Source organism: Oryzias latipes, chromosome 13 (genome assembly GCF_053564925.1).
Source record: "Oryzias latipes strain Hd-rR chromosome 13, Olatipes_Hd-rR_3.1".
In the NCBI taxonomy this organism is placed as follows: Eukaryota; Metazoa; Chordata; class Actinopteri; order Beloniformes; family Adrianichthyidae; genus Oryzias; species Oryzias latipes.
This window is the reverse complement of record NC_136249.1, coordinates 11,317,416-11,338,827: the sequence shown is the minus strand read 5'-3', so window position 1 is coordinate 11,338,827 and position 21,412 is coordinate 11,317,416. Positions and strand designations below refer to the sequence as shown.

At 38.1% G+C, this 21,412-nt stretch overlaps 1 protein-coding gene and 1 long non-coding RNA gene across 5 annotated transcripts in view; both read right to left on the bottom strand.

Moving 5' to 3' along the window:
- Nucleotides 1-21,412, bottom strand: part of kcnab1a (potassium voltage-gated channel subfamily A regulatory beta subunit 1a) — a 133,955-nt gene that overhangs the window by 62,206 nt on the left and 50,337 nt on the right. The window lies entirely within an intron of this gene.
- LOC144981484 (uncharacterized) lies at nucleotides 3,647-7,840 on the bottom strand. 2 transcript variants are annotated; one of them, XR_013647118.1, is made up of 5 exons: nucleotides 7,649-7,840; nucleotides 6,284-6,361; nucleotides 5,829-5,940; nucleotides 5,048-5,311; nucleotides 3,647-4,080 (listed from the first exon to the last, which is right to left on the bottom strand). It is a non-coding gene; the product is annotated as an uncharacterized LOC144981484 (long non-coding RNA). The 2 variants fall into 2 exon arrangements; XR_013647119.1 differs by having other exon boundaries at nucleotides 6,302-6,361.

The following is a 21,412-nucleotide window of genomic DNA, read 5'->3' as shown; positions in this document are numbered from 1 at the left end:
TATTAAAATAATCATTGAAAGAACGAACCAAAGGAGTGCTTTCAGACTTTTTGTATATCATTTAAACCTGCATTTGTTGCATTAAAGGAATTCTCCAAATTCTGTTTGAAATCTAAATGGATCTACCGTATCATCTGCACTACGAGGTGTCACTTAAAGCCTTCAATTTTTTTCAATAATCGACAGGACACCTTGTATTTTGATGAATTCTGGTTGTGCTTGCTGAAATTAAAGCAATTTTAAGAGGTGCACGACGCTCTATCAAAATGTCAGTTTCTTTTTATGAGTTCCAAACATGATTTGGTGTTATTGTGAATACACTAACACAGCTAATGTTTAGTTGTGTTGGACTGCGTTTGTTTTAATTTTTTTTATTACATGTTACAAACAAGGTTGGGAGTTCCAGGTAATGTAAATGCTAATGCGGCGGTGTGGCTAGCAGCGTGTTAGAAAGAAGATCTATAGTTACTGTGAACGCAGTTAATAAAGTCTGAATGACTGACAGATTTATGTCTAACTCGTATGTCTCTCTTAATGTGCCTTATAGTTCTGTGTGCCTTATATATGGCACAGGTTTGTCATATATAATCCAGGTGCGCCCTATAGTGTGGAGAAAACATAAAGCTCAGAAAAACCTGTGATCTAATGGGATCAGTTGAGACCCTGTTCGAGTTCAACATGTGACTCATGAAAGACTGTTTTTTGTATGCTGTGGTAGTCTTTCAAGAAGTCTTTGTTTAACTGAACTATCGGCAAATCATTTTGAGTGACCATCAAGTGAAAGTGAAAAACAAACAGCCTGACAAAGAACGAGCAAGATCCTCAAACTGTAGTAAAACCACAGCCATTAAAAGAAATCACTGCTAAAGCTACAATTTCCGAACCCAGCACCTTGTTTGTTATTACAGACGGACACTGAGTACAGACTCCTCTGGAATCCATGCTGAGGCAGCTTACTAAAACAGAATCCTGCTTTATTCTGCATAATTCACGGGAGCAGCGCTCTTTTCTCACCAATGCAGCACACTGCAGCAGCGCTACTCTGCATTCATGTAAACAAAATCCAGCTGCCTTTAAGAAACCTGTTTTTGTGTGTTTTAAAACAGAGAAATAAGACCAAAAACCTAGTAAAAGACTGGGCGCGATTTTGTAACCTTCTTGTCATATATCTCAGGTAAAAGTGCGGGTTTTATCTCTTCAAACAGAGTGGAGGGACTTGCCCACACATGATGCTTCTGCAGCAACAGTAGGCCCAAGTTTGAGGTCTTGGCAGATGAGTTGGTTGGTTTAAAATGCTTTGATAGCAGTCTTACGAATTTTAGTTACAAATTTTGCACAAAGATCTTGTAACAACCTTCAAAATAGGAGGGAGCGTGACAAACTGTAAGTGACAGACATGTAAATCCCATCCGTGTAAAATTGTAACAATGAATGAGATCATCTTTTGATATTTTCATTTATGGTTTTTTTGTCTTTTCAACATTTATTTGATAAAGTTCAGTGACTAAGCTTTCATTTTTCAATATTTCCAACTGCACCTGCTGCCGCCAAAGAAAGTGGGTCAAAAGTTCAATTACATACTGGAGGTAAATAATGTTAAGCTATTGCGTGGTCCCAGTGAAAGGTGTCTCCAAGGATTTGTATCTACCAGGTGTGGATATCTTTATTAGGTTATGTAGTGATGAATTAGTGCTTGGATGAGAAATGCATGTTAAGAGATTGCAGTACTTTGCAACAATCTGAGCTCCAAACTTTTTTGTTAACTTTATCATTTTGCTTTTCTAATTTTCTTCAAGGTCTGAGTTAAACGAGATTTTTATGGGAGACATGCATTTGCAAGGGGCTTGATACTTATCAGTGCAAACCCAGAATGAATCCTTCCTGACGACACAAAACAAGAAGAATGAAGAGTCCCAGAAAAGCACAACTTTTGTCGAGTAAGAAATAAAAGCAGATAGGAAGGGGATTGTTCAGCGACAACACCTACCTGCTGCCGTGCAAGTATAAGAGCAGGAAACAATGCCAGGCTTCCTCAGAAAAGAAACAAGCTACACTCTGTGTGTGCTCTAAGATCACAGAACTACAGAAACTGAAGTTAAAGACAAACTTATGTAAAGTACCGTTTTCAAGGACATAGTTTCCTGCATATTTATACCATGGTGAATACTCGATTCTGATTGGCTGTTGGGTGTGCATTAAAAAGTGATGACGCACAGTGATAACCGCACGCCCCAAAAAGAAGTTCCGGTCTCCTATCTTAAATCTTCTGTATTGCGTCGGAACGTTCAGGCTTCCACGGCGTGCGTTAAAAAGTGATAATGCAGACTTCGTCGGCCATTAACCCTTACATAACACACACCTCACACCCCCAATCTAACATTACTGGTCCTACAAAAATGGAGCTATCCAGGCGTACAGTTTAGGGCCAGATTCAGCTCAGACGAGAAAAACAAAGACGTGCATCGATCGTTTTGACTGCAGGTGTATGGAGTTATTTCAGTCTCAATAATCAGAAATGCACACAACCGGTTATACAAATACACACGCTCCGATTCACAAATGTCATTTTATGCAAACGTGAAAAATAAATTCGGAAATACACACCCTGTGTTTCACAAACACACACAAATGCACACTAAATGTTTTACAAATGCACAATAAGTGTTTCTCACAAATGTGCACACTGTTTTTCACAAAAACATTTTAGAAATTCACAATAAATGTATCAGAAATGCACAGTAAGTGCTTCACAAACGTGATTTTTAGGTACACATGTGATGTGAACTCACAGATCATTCGAATTGCAGACTGTGCATTCAAAATCCCGTTCTCGTTTGTGAATCTCCCCGTGTGTGTGAGAGATTTTTCTACGGTGAATATTGAGACTCATCTGACGGAGCGGGTCGACTAATGTCACTATTGGCTAGTGAATCTGTCAATCAAACTCATCGGCAAAGCAGGCGGGTTCGCTTTTAGCCAATCGAATGGCCCCTTACACTTTCTCTACGCTTTCTGCAGGTGGCAAAAGCCCCGCCCATGTTTGATTCTGGACCAGTCGGTCATTAGCGTGTTAGCTTTAGCATGGCTTGTCGGTTTATTGCCTTCGGTTGTCAAAAATTACTGGCTTGTGCAACTTTTCAGTGGACCTGGGAGCAAGGCAACAGTGGTTGAATGCAGTTGACATTGAATCCATCGAACTCTGTACTGGTCATGAGATTTACAATGAACGTTTCACTCGGGATTGTTTGTACGTTATTCTCTTAGCTTTCATGCTAGCGTCATTTCAACACTCAGACACGGTTTTGATCATATGAAGGTGGAGGAGAAAAATCTTTAACTTCCACAGTAGGTTCTGTGGAGAAACTGGCATCACTTTGCTCCGTACCACGCAGTGGGACTACATTACCTCAAGTTCATCTCACTGTCAATCACAGATACCCAACACACCTCCCCTGCTCAGCCCGAAGTCACTTTGCCAGACCTTAATTTTATTTTTTTAATAACTCAAATGTCATGGATTTTATATGGTAACCATATACATATACACCTCTTGGCCAGGTCACCCTTGCAAAAAAGATCCTCATCTCTCTGGGTTTTATAGCTGGTTAAATACTACACAACAAAAGATGGTCATAGAACAACAAAGTGCAAACATTCACCCTTTATTGCAGAGTAAAATTCAGTGAAAACATGGACAAATTAAAACATCAAAATTTAAGCAGATGTGGGATCTCTACCGATTTGAATTTTATTTAAACTGGAACTAATTTTCATAACTTCCTTACATACAATGAAGTCCCTTGAACAATACAGCAGTATTGATTTTAACTCTGTCTTGCTCCCCTCAGTCTCTCTTCTTCTGTATGTAATTATGTCACCTAAATTAAGTTCTAAACAGGGACAGTAAAGATATAGGTCCACTCCCAAACGGTCTGAATTAAACAATGGGTTGATGTCGTCTTGCAGTTCCAACATTTGTGGACCCAAAAAGGGACTGTCCCATACCGGGACATTGATCCCAGGATGAGGTTCAGCCATGGATCCACTCTCCTCCCATTCAATCTCTGGAACCAGCATACCCTGACAAAAAAAAAAAAAAAAAAAGATACTGTTTATGAACAGCTGTTTTTTTAAATGTTTTAGATTATGTAGGAACAGAGACCCACTAATAATGACTTATATTGTTTCTAGCAGGCAGACCTCATATCTCCATAACTGTTTTTAATTTGCAAATAAGTGACTTTTAACAAAGTAGTGAGATTAGTACAGCTGATGGCTCATAATGCCATGCATTGTGATGCATTTTGAATTTGCAGATGTGCTATTCTTCCTACTTGATTTAAAAAAGCAAACAATTTAGGGAAATAGTTTGCACCACACAACAATAATACTTTTCATTCATTTTTGATGAAAATTCCTTGTAGTCATTGTGATTTCATCATACTGTTCTTGATACTTTCCACTTTAGTCGAACTGCACACAAATCAGTTGTCCAGTATAGTGAGATTAAATAAAGCAGGGTTTTTCAACCAGTGTGTGTGCCGCGGCACACTAGTGTGCCGTGGGAGATGGTCAAGTGTGCCGTGGGGAATTGCCTTACTTCACTGATCTAAAAACATTTCCCATCTCCAGGAAATCAGCTCTTTGTTCATCCAAACAGGCACTGATAAAACACTGAGTAGTTAGGAATATAAACGATCATAAAATGACTTTTTCTTTGTGTTTATTTAATTCTATAAAATACATTTTGATAAGGTTGACGGTACCGCGATTTAGCTGCAGCTATAACCGTGTAAGGAAAAGTCCCGCCCCTTTAACTGTCTCCGCCAATCATTCTTGAAGGCTTAATCACATGTCATCAGTCTGACCAATCAGAAGTGGTTAAAGTCTTCACTTCCTTGTTCTTAATTCTGCTGGTAAAGTCGCTCAGTTATAACAAAAATACCAGCTAAAGCTCGTCTTTAGCGGTGTAACTTTCCACAGAGTCCGGTGTCAGACCATGGAACAAGTGAACAAAGGTTAAGAAACACTGAAATAAAGCACTTACCCGGGGATCAGAAACAGGGTTCTGGGTCAAGCCCAACTGCCACAGCTGATTTGGTGTCATGCTTTGCTCCGTCCTGATTGGATGGCTGTCCCACGCGTCACTAAAGACATCCAAACTGGCCTGAATGCGTGGTAGGAAAATATAGTGGCAGCAGAATACGTGATGTTACTGATATTGAGCAAGTCTTGGTCCTCAGGAGAGTGCAGGATGTTGTAATATAAACCAGTAACAGTCATGAAGACATCACACCAGATGGGCTCAATCCTGTATTTGGAAAAAAGCAAAAAGAAATATTATATTGTCAGATTTATTTTTAATACATCATTCACTCTTATGCATATATTAAAGTAGGGCTGCACAAAATGAAGAAAAGTCGCGATATGCGGTATCAGTAATTAATATTGCGATAATGATATAATTTGCGGTATATAAACAATTAGCAAAATATTATTCCCATTCCATTACAACAGCTTAAAAATTATACTACAAATGACCCTTGTTGACATAGGAGGCGAACATACAACATAATAGAGCGCCATCCGATTAGTTAACAACGTGAAGGGGTCCATCTGATTGGTCAAATGCAGAAAGGGATTCTTTCAATCCATTAAACACTTCAAGCTGCCATAAGATTGTTTGGGCACATCTAAGGTAACCATTTATTGCAAATGTGCTGTCTTTTGCGATATGCATATTGCACAGCTTGATATTGCGATAACGATAAATTTGCGGTATATTGTGCAGGCCTATATAAAAGCGTCTAAAACTAGGTTCAACTCACCGTTGATTGTGTGTACACTTTTGCTGCAACAAAGCTGTTTGTGTCAGTTCCACGTACTGTAAGGATCAACTCAGCTATGCCCACATTTTCTCCTCCGTGATCTCCTATCACCCTGACAATAACATGAAAATCATGTCTCAAACACATAATTACAAATGCATCGCCAATACGGTACACATCAATTTAAAATGTAATGTTCTTATGTATGATGCCAATAAGTAGAATTTCTAGGTTAGATAAATTGCAGGAGTGGGTTACATGTATCACTGGGGAAAAAAATGAGGTGAGAGACTGAGGGGGGGGGGTAAAATGTTATTCATGAGGGGAAAGAGTTTTAGAGTTGCCTTTGTTTTCAGAGGAGTCTAAAAAAAGTTATTTTATTTTTGTACAAATAACCAAGTGCTTATACTGCCTGATATGTGAATAAAAGATTTCTTTATGAATAACATGAATACCTCAGAGGAAAGCCTTACACGTTCACTGAAGAAGGCCAAGTCTGCACAGTTGTTGTCTGCCATCTTCAGGTGCAAGATCTATGGAATACAAGTACAAATACTTTCAACTGACAGATATTTACAGGGGCAAAAATGCTAAATTCCCAATTGATAGGTAAAACAGTAATACAATAGGATGATAAAATATGAAATAGAATAGAATAGAAAGGTATTTAGGATGACACGCTTCAGCAATTCCTAGAGAATAAATAAAAACACGACAAACATGGATTAGATCATTTAGCTGTCTGAGATTAAATTACAAAATTTTCAAATATTAAAAAGGGGAATTTTTTAAAACACTCTTGCTATGATAACTTGAGCTTGTAGTAAAGAACAGCTTTAAAAAAATCAGAGACAAGACACTGATCACAGGAAGCCTGTGTGTAATACTTACAGTAACTTCTACTCAAATCACTGTTGACAGCATATTTCTCCCATCCGCCCTTTCTGTGACTACTTATCGACTAAAAAACAGCCTAAAAACATAATGTTTGGGATTCTTGTCATTTCGTCATTGGAAGTAAAGATACGGGGATTTTAGTGGCTGTCACTTTGACACAATCTCACAGGGTTTTACAGCACAATACGGGTTCTAACGTTAGAAACTTAACGAGGCTTCTTTCATTCAACAGTGGATTCACGTCTGTTATATTTAAAAAATGCCGTTTTCATGAATGTCATATGAATTAACTTTGTTGCACATATCCATCCCGTCTTAAAGTCTGGGTTGTGAAAAGACTGTGTCTAACTTTAACCCGGATCGTGTTTACATAAAGGCAGCACACGGAACAGCTAACTTACTAGCTAGTTAGCATAGCATCAGTGTTCAAACAAATCCCCGTCTCCAAATCAATACTTTTTATTAAACTTTCTGTGCTGCTGTAAATCTGGCATTTTTTCCCCTTAGTTCCTTATGAATCATGTTAAGAACCTACAGATTGGCTGTATATCTAGCTTGAACCGACGCGCTAGCTTAAACTTCCCTGACACTCACAGGGCAGGCAGACACAACTTGAGTCGAAAGCCGGCTAGTTTCGAGGCCCCTGGTTGGTTGTAGTTACTCGTGTTGTGTGAAGAGCTGGTATGCCAAGTATAAAACTTGACAAAACCATCATAAGTCCTCCCCCGCTTTCATAAAAAATATGACCGCACAGGCTAAGCTAAGCTAATTTGCGGTGGGGGTTCTCTGCAAACGACTCGGCTGAAGTGTTCATAAAGCATTCACACATGTCACTTGGCTAAGGAGAACGCTTCAACTTAGTATACAATAACATTACAGGACGTACAACGAGGGAATAATAATCAAATAAGTGCATTACTTACGGGCTGAGACTGATCCCGTTCGGAAGACCTCTCCGCCATGTTTGCCGCCCGCGTCCTCCCAACTGCTGTGCTGAACAGCTCCCTCCCTCGTCAGTTGAGAGTGAAGAGTGTAAGGGGCCATTCGATTGGCTAAAAGCGAACCCGCCTGCTTTGCCGATGAGTTTGATTGACAGATTCACTAGCCAATGGTGACATTAGTCGACCCGCTACGTCAGATGAGTCTCAATATTCACCGTAAAAAAATCTCTCACACACACGGGGAGATTCACAAACGAGAACGGGATTTTGAATGCACATTCTGCAGTTCGAATGATCTGTGAGTTCACATCACATGTGTACCTAAAAATCACGTTTGTGAAGCACTTACTGTGCATTTCTGATACATTTATTGTGAATTTCTAAAATGTTTTTGTGAAAAACAGTGTGCACATTTGTGAGAAACACTTATTGTGCATTTGTAAAACATTTAGTGTGCATTTGTGAAACACAATGTGTGTGTTTGTGAAACACAGGGTGTGTATTTCCGAATTTATTTTTCACGTTTGCATAAAATGACATTTGTGAACCGGAGCGTGTGTATTTGTAAAACCGGCTGTGTGCATTTCTGATTATTGAGACTGAAATAACTCCATACAGGTGGATGTATCAGAATGGAGCAGAGCAGGGAGCTTGTGGCCCGCCCAGCGTAGTGTTAATGCAACAAATTAGCTCATTTTCGATCAACGATTTTTCATCTCCTCCTGATTCAAAACGATTTCAACAAAGACACAGACAAAATTTTGAGCTTGATTTTCTTTACATATGTATTCAATGATTTGTGCATGTGAGATCAAAGCAGGTAAAAAGAGGAAAAACAGCATAAGCATGTTCATCTGAATGAAGCCCAAACAAAATCAAGTATCAAATAAAATCTCTTACACAATCAGAAAAACTTGGAGGTTCCTCCGTGGAGCCTTTGTCATCATTTTGTGATCTCCATGGAGACAGAAATCACTTGCCCTCTATGGCCTTTGATACAAACACACAGCGTTTCTCCCCACAGACCATTGAGTGTTCTTACCATGTCTGTTAACCCTCCATTATTTCCCAAAATAGATAACTGAAGTAATGATTTTTTGTTTTCTCCAGTGAAAAAACAAAGAAAATAAATTGTTCTCATTTGAAACTCTTTACTGGTTTTTTACATACGTTCCTGTAAACCAATAGGAGATTTAGAATGAATCAAACACACAAGCACTGTGATAAATATGTTAACAAAATGCACTGACCCTACAACATTTTAATAATTCAACTTTGTTCATGAGTTGAATAGCAACAAGTTTACTGTAACTTTTCACGGTAAGACTCTGTTTAAAAAAAACACACCCATTACATTGGTAAAATATTCCCAAAGTATTATTTTTACTTATTTTCCAAATTTCTTTTGTTGTTGTTTTTTTTTGTTTGTTTGTTTGTTTTTTTTGGGGGGGGGCTGTGGGGGAGTAAAATAAAACACCCAAACACACAGGTTCAGCCTATATTAGGTGTAGCTGGAGCTGAATTCACACTGTTTGTGTTTTATTTGATGACTCCTCAGCTCTGATTCACTGTAAGTGTTTTCCTCCATTCAAAGTGTGTTCACAGCTGGTGAGTGTCAGTGAGCCGGTGGCCTTTCCTGCTCACTCCACTGATCGCCACACAACACCTTGGAGTTAAAATGCTTGCATTTATACACCAGTGCTACTCTCACGCAGAGTGCTCTCTGCAGAAAACACATCAGCCTCGGGGCTCCACTCCAGGTTTTTCTGTGATTGAAATACACCTGATGACAGACAAACACAATGAAAAAAAAAGGAAACGGATGGAAAAGAAAATGAATCAACAAAAGGTCATGGATGAAAGACAGGTTGATAATCTGTGAAGGACGGATTTTTTAAGTATTGCGAAACAGAGGTGGATCACCTGAACTTTAAATTGGATTTTAAAGAATTAAAAAAGTGATGAGATGAGAATATACAGCTAATTAGGAATCATTTCTATGGCAACCAATCTCACCAATCAGAAGTGAGTTTATTGGAATGTCACACCCCTCCCAGGTCATTATTGTAAATAAGAAGACATGGTCTTAATAGCTTACTTTGCTAAATAAAGCTTAATTTTTTAAAAATAATCTCTTTTTACTGTCATGTGATTATTTTAAAAATGAGACAATTTTCAGTCCAAAAAAGAAAATTTTTTTAATTGGAAACTGAGGATAAATAAAAACAGATACAGAAATCTGCCATGCACCATTTATGTTTTTTAGTGTCAAAGGTATCTACTTATTGCAAATGTTTGCAGTACATAAAGGAGGTGGATGTCATTTTTAAAGTTCACTATGTTTTCAAAGAACTCTAAAGCTCGCCTTTCTTTAAATCTTGTTTATTTTAGTTTATTAGGATTGCTACATTTCCTAATATGTAACCACAATTCACAAAATATTTGCCACAAAAAATTGATAGTAGTCAGTTAGTTAGTAGTCTAAATAAACAGAATTTGCTGTCCAACCACAAAATGAGTCATTTTTACTGCCGATTAAGGTTTATTAACATCATTAATCAATGCAAAGAAGGTACTTAAAATCATCCTCTAAGTTCTTTCTTATCTTATTCAGGTTACAGAGTCAGTTTGTGTCCCAGCTGGAACTCAGCCTGGTGATAATAGCAATAATCATAAAATTATGTATTTTGTGCCTGGGGGAGAGATAAACAACAGGGACCCAAAGTTTGTTTTTTTTTCTCCTAAACGAAGCGGGTCATCTTAAAAAATGTGCAGAAAACACTGCAGTGTACCTCCTTTTCTGAACACAGCAGCATAAGTGTGAGTAAATGAACCAAGACATTAACATTTACTCACCATGTGACATGTCATGTTCAGATACTAAGAAAGAAGCTGCAGATCGACTTCTAAAATTAACAACTATACAGTCTTAGAAGACATTCACAGTTCACCGACAACGTGCAATAATTTTTGCCCACAGCTCAATAAGGTAGGCCTCTGAGGAATTGACAGGAACACCTGTTCTGGTAGTGACATTTTTTGCTTTGCTCCTTTTTCACGCTCTTGTCCTTTTCCACTTTTCTTTAATAGTCTCACTCATGTCATCACAAGAATCAAGCACTGAGATGAGGAAACACAAACACATTTAGGGACTCACGTCCAAGAGACAGAAACATGTCAACTGAACAACCACGAAGAACATGACCAAAGCGAGACAGGATGAGCTCCACCAAAGTCACAAAACCATCTGGTGAAGAAAACAAAAACTAATTAAAAAAATGCATACTGAGTGGATAATCTGAAACAAAAATTTAAAACTCAACACGTGAGGACTTTAGCGTAGAGTTAAAAAAAAGAGGGAGCAATCCTTTTTTCAGAGTTTGTGGCAACCAACATGAGACCATAATAATATAAACTAATTAATAAACTTAAACTAATTAACTAACTAATTAATAAACAACATATTCAAAAAGAGAATTTATGCAGGTCTTCACTTGCACTCAACTTCTTCTTCAAAAAACAAAAACTGTAAATTGAACCCCCTTTATGCCTGACCTTATTTCCAATTGTATCACAAAATATTCTTATGCTTTTATTTTCCTTTAAGGTGATAGTAAATCAGGGGGAGTCATGTATTAAATGTAACTTAGTGACATACAGCATGAAAAGGGTTAAACATACTGCTTGTTTCTATATTTACTGTCTACACTGGCTCTAATAAAGGATATTAAAGTTGATACACATCTGATGCAGAGTGTTAAAAACAGTTATGTTGTGTCCTCAATTTACAAATTTATTTTTGTTCTTTTAGAAAAAAAAAAGATCATATAAAATAAAATTAAAAACTTTACAATAAATCTTATTTAAAATTTTTATTTTTTAAAACGTTGTTAACATCCTGAGACTGAGAATTTGGAGCAAAAGTATTAAATAGATTCTGAAAAATGCTCAATGATCTTCAAGACAATAAAAAAAGGATTACAGCCATGCAATGAAGCCCATCCTTCAACAAAAATAGTCAAAATAAAATAGAATACAATAAAAATCCAAGGATGTAGCCCCATAAATTGGCTTTAAATATATTTAATCATTTTTGCACAAACATCAGCTTCCCTCCATCCAAACTGTCTGCTGTATATCTAAATGCACATTCTCAAAAATTCTGTGCGGTTTTCCACCAAGCTGATAACTGTCAGCAAAGGTCAGCCTGTGTCTTAAGCTTCTTTATTGGACACAAAGGTACAGAAGAAGCTAGAAGATTTGAAGTAAAGGTTACTGCCTTCAGTGATGTTTAAGCTGCACAATTTTGGCAGGCTCAAGTCTGGGAGACACTAATAAATGATCACACATGCACAGCTAATAATTAGGGAGATATTAATTTAGTTTTTTATACATTTTTTCAATTTGATATAACAGGAAGAGTTTGTATTTTTGGTTGTGGGACCAAATATCTAAAATTCCTAGTTTTATTTGCACAAAGCCATGCCAGAAAAAGCAACTAAAAGAAGCCATGTTTTAATTTATTATTAAAACCCAAACCTATCAGATCTCCAGCCCCACCAGACATTGAGACATATTTCTGGATAATTACTGGATGTAAATGTGAACCTTCTTCATGTTTGTGCCTCCTCCTGTTTGTCCATTAGTTTAATGTTCTTCAAGTTGAGTATTTCCAGCTAATTACCCTCCAATACAAAAAAAAATCTAGCAAAATGTTCAAAGTCTGCCCAATATAAAGTTACTAAAATGGATTCCAACTCAAGAAAACTAGTGCAGGTGGCACAACAGCGCAGTGGTTAGCACTCTCGACTCACAGTGAGAAGGACCTTCAAAACCATGCAAGGGTTTTCTACAGGCACTCCGGCTTCCTCCCACAGTCCAAAGACATGCTAAGGTTAATTGATGACTCTAAGGTGTCTTTAGGTTTGCATGTGTGGGAGTGATTGTGTTCCCTGTGACAGACTGGCGACATATCCAGGGTGTACACCCTAGAGCCCAGGACGGTTTCCTGCAACCCCATGACCCCAAAAGGGATAAAGCAGGTTAAGAAAATGGATGGATGGATGGAAACACAAGTGTATGATGTATAAAACAGATGTGCGAACTAAATTGTGTTTTTACCGGCTGCATTACTTCTGCATGGCTGCATCATGCTTTGATTAAGATCAGTAAAAGTTGGCAATTTGGGATTGCTTTCATTCTAAAAGCAGTTGAAGGTGACGTAAGGGTTGTGGTGGTTACAGTTATGTAGGGACCCCAGAAACATACTGAAACAAGGCTGTTGGTGAGTCTTTAACAATGTTCCAAATTCTGCGGTCGCTCTGCAAAGCCAAGGGCACAATTACCATGGCAACAAGCACAGATAATGTGTCGGTTTAGCCCACTTAGTGTTGGATAGTTGATGATTTGAAGCACAACAAGCACAAAGATAAATGAATGAGACATTTCATTCCTCGTTCCACGGGTCATTGCATGCTTTTTTTGTGGGGTTTTTTCTTTTCTGCATTTCCAATTGATCTTCCTTAGGGAAACGACATAAACAGGTCATTCATCAACACACAGGGCCAAACAGAAACAAAAAAGACACAAAGGTGAACTCGCCTCTAAACTTTGCTCCAGAATGCATGTTTTCCCACTTCAGAAGAAGAGAAAAAGCCTTGCAGTCACGGAGAGAACATGTGAACTGCACACAATAGTTGTTAATTTGCTCTTTCTCGCCATCGTCATGTGCAAGCTGTCAGCTGTCAGTAGTCGGCGTGTGCTGGCTAAGCTGACACCAACTTCTTTCAGCCCAAAAAATGTGTGAATGACATCAAGCAACAGCTTGGCCAGTTTTTGCCCAGCCTTCATGGTTTTTTTAATCTCAACACATGCTGAACATTCCTCAAAAGTTAACACTTTTCTAGCTAAGATACTTAGACACTACAACCCCCCCCCCATATTTTCACATATCCTGTAATGCATTTTTATTGTGAGTTTCACATTTTCCATCCTTCAGTGAGTCTTTTCCTCCCATCCACTTACATGTGTCTGTCTCTCCTACAAAAATGAATAGGGGAAGAAAAAAAAAACTGAACTCAGGGAGGGGGGGTGTTACATGATCTTGTCAAAGGAACACTCACAATCCAGGTGGGCAGCAGAATATTTTGTACAGCACAAAACAGATGTCATCTTGTTCGTTTGGTGCACTGCAGTATGACAACACTGCTGTTTAAGGACCAGTCAGGACTCTTTAGGTAAATGTATGCACATTGTAGTTCCCTTTGACAAATGCTGCTGGTCATAAAATCAAGCCTTATTCTTGTTTTATTTTAGAAAGTTACAAATAAAATTCAGAAATACTATACAACTAATTTAGCATCCTGTATTCATCTGCAACAAAGGTTTTTTTTTGTTTTGACAATTTTTTATAATGAACATTAAACTTATCTTTTTTTTTAAGGGGTTTGTTAATTATCAATAAGAAATGTGTGCATGAAGACAAGATTATGCACAAATTAATACTTTATGCATAACTGAGCTATTAAACGTGAATACATTTGGTTTTACGTTTAACGTGTGTTTAGAATACGATTTGTGTTTGTTATTTTCCACTAACAAGTGCTAGATGGCACTGCACTGTAGGAGAGTGTATCAGTATTTGCTAAAGACAGCAATGCAGAAGAAGAAGTGTCGGCCTAGGCGGAGCTGTTCAGACGTGACAGAGAATTAAGTATTCAATAGATTTAGTGATTTGAAGTCTTATAAAGACTTTGATTTACTTTTTAGCATGTTCTTTATGCTATAGTTAACTGATACACTAGATTCCTCCTATATTTCGTGAAGCAAAATAAGCATCAATATGTTACAGTAGGGAAGCGTGCAGATATTCAGTCCATTATTGTTATCTATTCTGTTATTATAATTTCCTTTGCAATGTTAAATGCCCGTTCTTAGTCCTGTATTTTGTTAACTATATTTCTCCCTAAGGTGAGACCTGGGCAGACTCGAAATTCTTCCCCTACCCAATAGCTTCTCCCTGCCCCTACATTTACCCCTCCAAACAGAGAGTTATGGTAGATTAGTGTCTTCTAATTCGGACGTCACTCCCACTCGATGAGGTCATCAATAGTCACCGGTCATCCACATCAGCGAGTAGCTGCCAGTGCTTTGAAAAATGAGTAACAACATCAGTTTTTTCACTTGAAAAAGTAATGCCAAAACAAAAAGTCATTACGTACATTTACATGTAAACTTCTGTGCTTCAGAGTACACCCACGAGAAGAAATGTGTTTCTCCTCCACGGCACTATGCGACGGGATACAGAGCCCTTCGCCATGAGAGTTTCCCATTCAAAAAACTATTTGGACACCCCTCCAAAAGCCCCTATAACTGGTAGGATAGGGAGAAGCCGGAGGAGTTGGAAAATAATTCAGATTCGGCCTTACACATAATTTTTCTTCTTTATTATGTGTTTTTTGGATGCTGTAACTTGTAGTCAGAAAAATACAGAACTTGTTTTGTTGTAATGCAAAAATCTAATAAGCTAAAATGTATAACTTGACTAAAAATTAGGAGTTTGAAGAAGTTTGAACAGGTTGTTCATAAGAAAATGAGTTTCTTAGCTTTCTGATGCTCTTTTGTTATGAAAATACAATTAAACAACTAAAAATGGTGGTGGTGCTGGTGTGGGACCTTCTTTCATGGAAAGCAGAGCTAATCTTACCTCCTTATGTTTCTTTATTTCACTATTAAAAAAAATCCATTTGGTGGTGGAATAAAAACACGTGAAAAGTAACACAAACAGATGTAATTTTATTACTAATCATAACACAGAAAAACAAAAAAATTTAAATCGACGATGTTTTTACTCAGCAAATTCAAGTGGCAGATTTACCTTCATGCAATCCTGCCACACATGCTGTCATCTCTCCTGGTTTATGTCTTGATGCCTGCAGCGCAGAGATTTTAGGGTAAGTGCAGCCAGCAAAACTCCTCAGGAGTATTAACAGTCTGGCACATAAAAACAGCCTTTCAGCAGTGTTAGCACTTAACACTAAAGAGGTACTCCAGAGTCCACTGACCTAAAGCTATGAGGAACCGCAACGGTCATAAAGATGGTCTGAAAGGAGGACGGGGGGAAGAAAATACAAACTATATTGTGTTATTTAAATTAGACAAACACTAAAATATTGTAGATGATATTGTCTTTCATCTAAGTCTTTGTTCAGCCCGACCATATTGACCCTTAAACCAATAAGAGGTTGCTCCTTGGTGGTATAAATGATTTTAATGTTCTTCCTAATTCCTATAAATGTCTTCTTTCAGCTCCTCACAAGGGCAAAAATAGATTAACCCTGTAAACCCATCAAAAAATTGACGGAAAATGCAAATTGTTTGGAAATAATCCTCTTGATGAGTATTTTTTTCAGGTGTAAAAGAATATCCTACATTTTGCTTTCAAATAAATGATAAATTAAGATCATTTTGGAGCCAAAGTGGTTTGATGCATATTTGCATCAATAGCCTTTGATAAACCCCCCCCCCCAAAAAATTTACAAATCTTTTTTATTATTATTTCCGATATGGATACGTTGGGTTATCAAAAAAGGTTTTTTTTTCTCTCATAACAATGTTAATTTAAGACTTTAAAATATTGACATGATTGTTCAGGGAAAAAAATCATCTTAGTTACACACTGTCTGAAATCTGATCCACACATTTTTAACATGATGTAACTGTTATATAAAGACATGATTATCAACTTATCTCGTATTTTTCTATGCAGCAAGTAGTCATTTTAAGAAAATCAATGACAATTAACCTTTTCCATCAAAAGTATTTTTGTGATTTAATGGAAGCAGCCATTTTTAAAATGAGCAGGAAAAGTCATTCTACTGCCCCTAGTGGTATGATGATGAACTGCACAGCAGAAAACATGGACCAAGTTATACACAATGGGTTTTTTAATAAAAGTTTTCATCATGCTAATGAGATAGGGGTCTCTGAAATGTGTACAATATGATACAAATAGTTGTGCTTATTTGAAAGTCTATTTTTACGGTATCTGACGATGTGTGTTAGGTGAGTGAAGTTTACATCCTTTTGCAGGGGTTTTTGCCTGTAGTGAAGCATTAAATAAAAATGAGATGGACAGAGAGAGAAGAGAGATGGGGTCAGGGGGCAGAAAAGTCCCTCTCAGAGCATCACTGCAAGACACAATGCGCCATGCAATGATTAGCACTCATTCCTGGATCACTTCTTTCTGCGTGTGTCTACTCTCAGCATCTTCATTATTCCCAAAGCACAGGGAGCAGACCCTCTAAGTCACCCTCGGCCTTTGACAGGGTTAATTTACACAATCCTCTGCCTACTGAACATTTAGTGACAGTTTGACAGGAAGACTGCACTGTTATGAGCGGATCTACATCATCTCACAGAGTAGGCTGCAGGATGGATTTGTGTCTGTGCTGCACATGTGTGTTAGACATAAGTCTTATGGTTGTGTTATTTTTAATAACACATAAGTATGGGAAATTTGGGGAATAATCAGAATATTCTTGTTTGTTCACTTGTGTATGTGTTTACAGCACCTGCATTATGTAAATCCTGAAGACATTTCTCATTACTGCTTTACTCCTACATTGGGCACATTTGTGCTGACAAACATGGCTGACCCTGTAAACTCCTGACAAAAGTGACAGCATCCCGTGACGTTGTCGTAAATTCAACGTACCACTGCGTCAGCAGGATTCTGGTTGACGAACAACGGCCACCGAAAATTGGAAACTGTAAGACCCACATGTAACTCAGAAGGACAATTTGTGTTTCACATCACACTGCAAAATTCAATTCATGTTGAACAAGGTGGTTTTGAAAAGGCAGAAACACATCTGAGCTGCTACGGGACTCGGAGAATACAATGGACAGGCTGCCGGTCCATTACGGAACTCACGTGGCGCAAAAACACAAATTAGTTGTGCTACTTTGAAATTTAACAATAGAAAAACTGTGTGGACTGGAGATAGAAGCCAGAGAACCTGGAAAAAAAACTCACGGATGTCACCAAGTAAAAATGAAACATTTTTCTATACGTTTTGTTTTTACTCTCTTCCTGCATGTGGGTCAGTCTCCTTAGTTTTCAGTTTCCTTTAAGCTCTGCTCTCTTGTTCACAGCTGAGTTTAATTACCACACCTGCAGCTTGTTTTTATAATCCCCTCATTTATTATAACCTTGTATTTAGCTGTTTCCTGCCAGATTCTTGCATCTTTTTGATGAGATTTCATGCTCCGTTTTTAAATGTGTTCCCTCTTGCCCCTTTTTTCCTAGTTCATGAGCTCAGCCTGCTTCTCTTTTAGTTGTATTTTATCCTTTTATTTGTTGTTGCTTTTTTTTTTCAGGTGACTCCAGATCTGCAAACGAGTTTTTTGCAAAGAATAAACCTGAAGCTATATGTTCACACCACCCTCTCTGTGGCCACTTTCAATGAAAAGTCTATGTAAACACGTGTATATGCACGTTTCAGGGTTCTGTAGTAAAACTCTCGTGTTCACACGTCACTGCACACGTTTTTACGACCGTTTTCCGGTTCTACGTCCAATGCGTGCATCCAAGAACGCACATTGAAAGTTTAACTAGTTGAACTTTAATCAATCATGGATTCAGACTTTGTAGTGACATTCTTTTTAATCCATGGAAGTGCCAACCGTTTGAAATTTCATCATCGAGGAAAAAACAATTATAGCAGTTTGTGTCTGGCCACAATTCTATAACATCAACAGTCTTTCATATATCGGAATAGAGCTGAAAAAGAAGAAGCCTGGAGCAAGATTCACCAGATTATCACCGCTTTAAGATTTCACACCAAGCCTCTTCCAAGTGTAGATGCATGTGCTAGTACAGGTAGCTACAGTCCAGTGTGAACGCATATGCTGAAAGCACTTTCAAGAATGTGTGCTCAGCCTGTTACTGAGCGCTCGTCACATGCCCGGTGTGACAGGGGAAATTTAAGGGACATTATTTCAGTTTCATTCTATCCATCTGTCCACCTTCAGAACACACTGGATCCCTTTTGAAATCAATCGCTGGGTCGCTAGAACCCAAACCCAGCTACTGTTGGATGAAAATGGGGTACACCCTAAAAATGTCACCGGTCAATTGTAGGGCCTCACACACACTGACATTCACACACAGGGCCAATTTAGAAATTCCAATTATGCTTTTGGATTGTGGTAGGAAGCTGGAGCGCCCAGAGAAAACCTACCCATGCAAGAGGAGAACATGGAAAACTCCACATAGAAAGGACTCAGCTGGGATTCAAACTACGGCATTCTCACTCTGAGGTGAGAGGGCTAACCGCTACAACACCGTGCAGCCCCTCAGTTTCATTCATAAATGCAAATGTGATTCTGCTAAAAAAGACAAAGCTTTCTGTATTTGAATTTCCATAAAAAATAACTGCTAAAATAAAAAATAAATATCCAAGATACCTAACCAAACCTGAAACTGTGAAAAACTCCTGTTCCTAAATCACCTCTAAAAGTTATGAGTTAAACTTAAACTACTCAACTTGCTGCAACAGATATGAAGAACAAAATTGGGTATGATCAATGAATGCATCATTCTGGATTATTTTACAAAACTCTTCATGCTTTCTTCATTTTCAATAGAATATTCTGGAACAAAACCCACTTTGGTACAAATTATCTTATCTGAACTCATCAGTTTGATGGGGTTAAACTGTAGCCTGCCGATAGCCGAGACTCACCCTCCTCACCCGTCTCCCTGCTCCTGTTACTGTTCAGGCGGCATCTTAGCTCTCCAGCATTACAGACTGTCTAGACGTCATTGGAGTTGAGACGATGTGAAATGTAAGTCCCACCTTGAACTGTGCCTTTACAATCTCCTTAATTGTTTAATTTTAACACTTAAAGAGTCATATTTTATTATGAAAAATCAAATGAATTTTAAAAGTCTTTAACAACACTCTTTTTTTGTTCTGAATAGTGAATAAAGATATGATAGTTGTTTATGTAGACTTTTTGTGTGGTTTATTTCAAGCAATTTCAGCATTAAAAAACAAAGGGAAAATACCAAAAAATGAAATAAATAAATAAACACCAAATCTATTCAAGATATCATTTCATAAGTTAATAAAAAAAAATTAAGAAAAGGATGCTTTTTTTCTTCATTATACCTGCCCCTAGTGAAGAATACACATATTTGTACATGTACAGTACTTACACATGACACTTTTAATTCATTAAATATGGTGATTGTCAGTCAAGTTCAATTAAAAAACCTACTGGTAACTGTGTTTCCTATGTCAGGACTGTTGGCTGTGTGTAGGACTGGTGCATGGGAAACCAGGGTTCAACTCCCAGGGAACCCGATGAACTTCTTGTGCAAGACATTTTTAACATGTTCCTCTGGCGCTGCTGCCTAACCATATAGCCTCGAGGGGCCCAAGTCTGGGTCTCCCTGTACCGGTTTCCAGCCCGGATAAAATACAAGGTTGTGTCAGGAAGGGCATCGGGCATTAAAATCTCTGCCAAACCAAATGTGCAAATCAGTGTGACCTGATTCGCTGTGGCGACGCCTGAAAGGATATGCCGAAAGGTGAACAACATTTATTTCGGGAAAGACTGACATGAGTCCACAAGCTTTTGAAGTCTGGCACTAACGTAAAGAAGACGGAAATGAAGCTCCTGCTTCAAACTAATGTTCCCCTGTGCATTTGCTTGTGTAAAAATAAAATGATCTGAAAGGAGACTTTCTGATTAAATCCTCTGGATGTCTACTCTTAGGAACCAGGGAAAACAAAATACCACAGACTTCCTTTTTTGATTCCACTGTTATGCATTGAACTATAGGATTCATGACTTGAGGCTATGAATGGCGAAAGCACATGTCGGCCGACCCGCGGCAGCGATGAGGTCAAATCCGACTCAGACGCTCTGCCCACACTGGAGATCTGTCTCAACAAACCACAGAGAGGCAGAAACAGTGTTTAGGTGTGTGGGAGAGGAGCGCATGCAGAGGACGATGAGTGTTTTTCCAGTGAAAGCATCACCTGACCTTTGCTGGTCTAAGCAAACAGTTTGCTTAAAGAGTCATATGAGAAAAACTGAGAGCGAGAGAACTGAAAGTGGTCAAATTAAAATGAACTATTTTGTCTTGCTGCATCAATTTTGAATGCAAAAGATTTGTTTGATCGGACTGAGAGTGCAGATCAGGCATTAATTTAGAAGAAAATAAAGAACAAAGTGGTCAGAGGACATTTAAGGAGGCTCTGAAAAGAACCAGCTTCTAATATACCTCTACAAACTGTTCACAAACAAGCTCTGAAAACTTTGGACTAAAAGCCACCATAATTGTAAAATACTTCAGAAACACAATCTACTGAGCTTCAATAATATGATTCAACATGCAGATTGCATTTTGGTCTATAAAATCCTTCACGGTCTGGCTCCTCCCCCACTTCAGGACTTTGTCAAAAAAAGACAAAACAGAAGCACCAGAGCAAGTTCAAGAGGCGACTGCATCATTCCTTCCAGAAAAAGCAGCTTTGGACAGACTGTTTTCTCCTTTCGAGCCTCTCAAACCTGGAACACAATCCCAGAAAGCATTCGAGAGCTCTCCACACTTCCATCTTTCTCAAAACAATTAAGATCATGGGTGATGGAAAACCAAACTTGCACTAAAAGCAAATTTTAGGGACAATACAAGAAAACTGTTTTCTAACAAAAGTAAAAAATAAACCATTG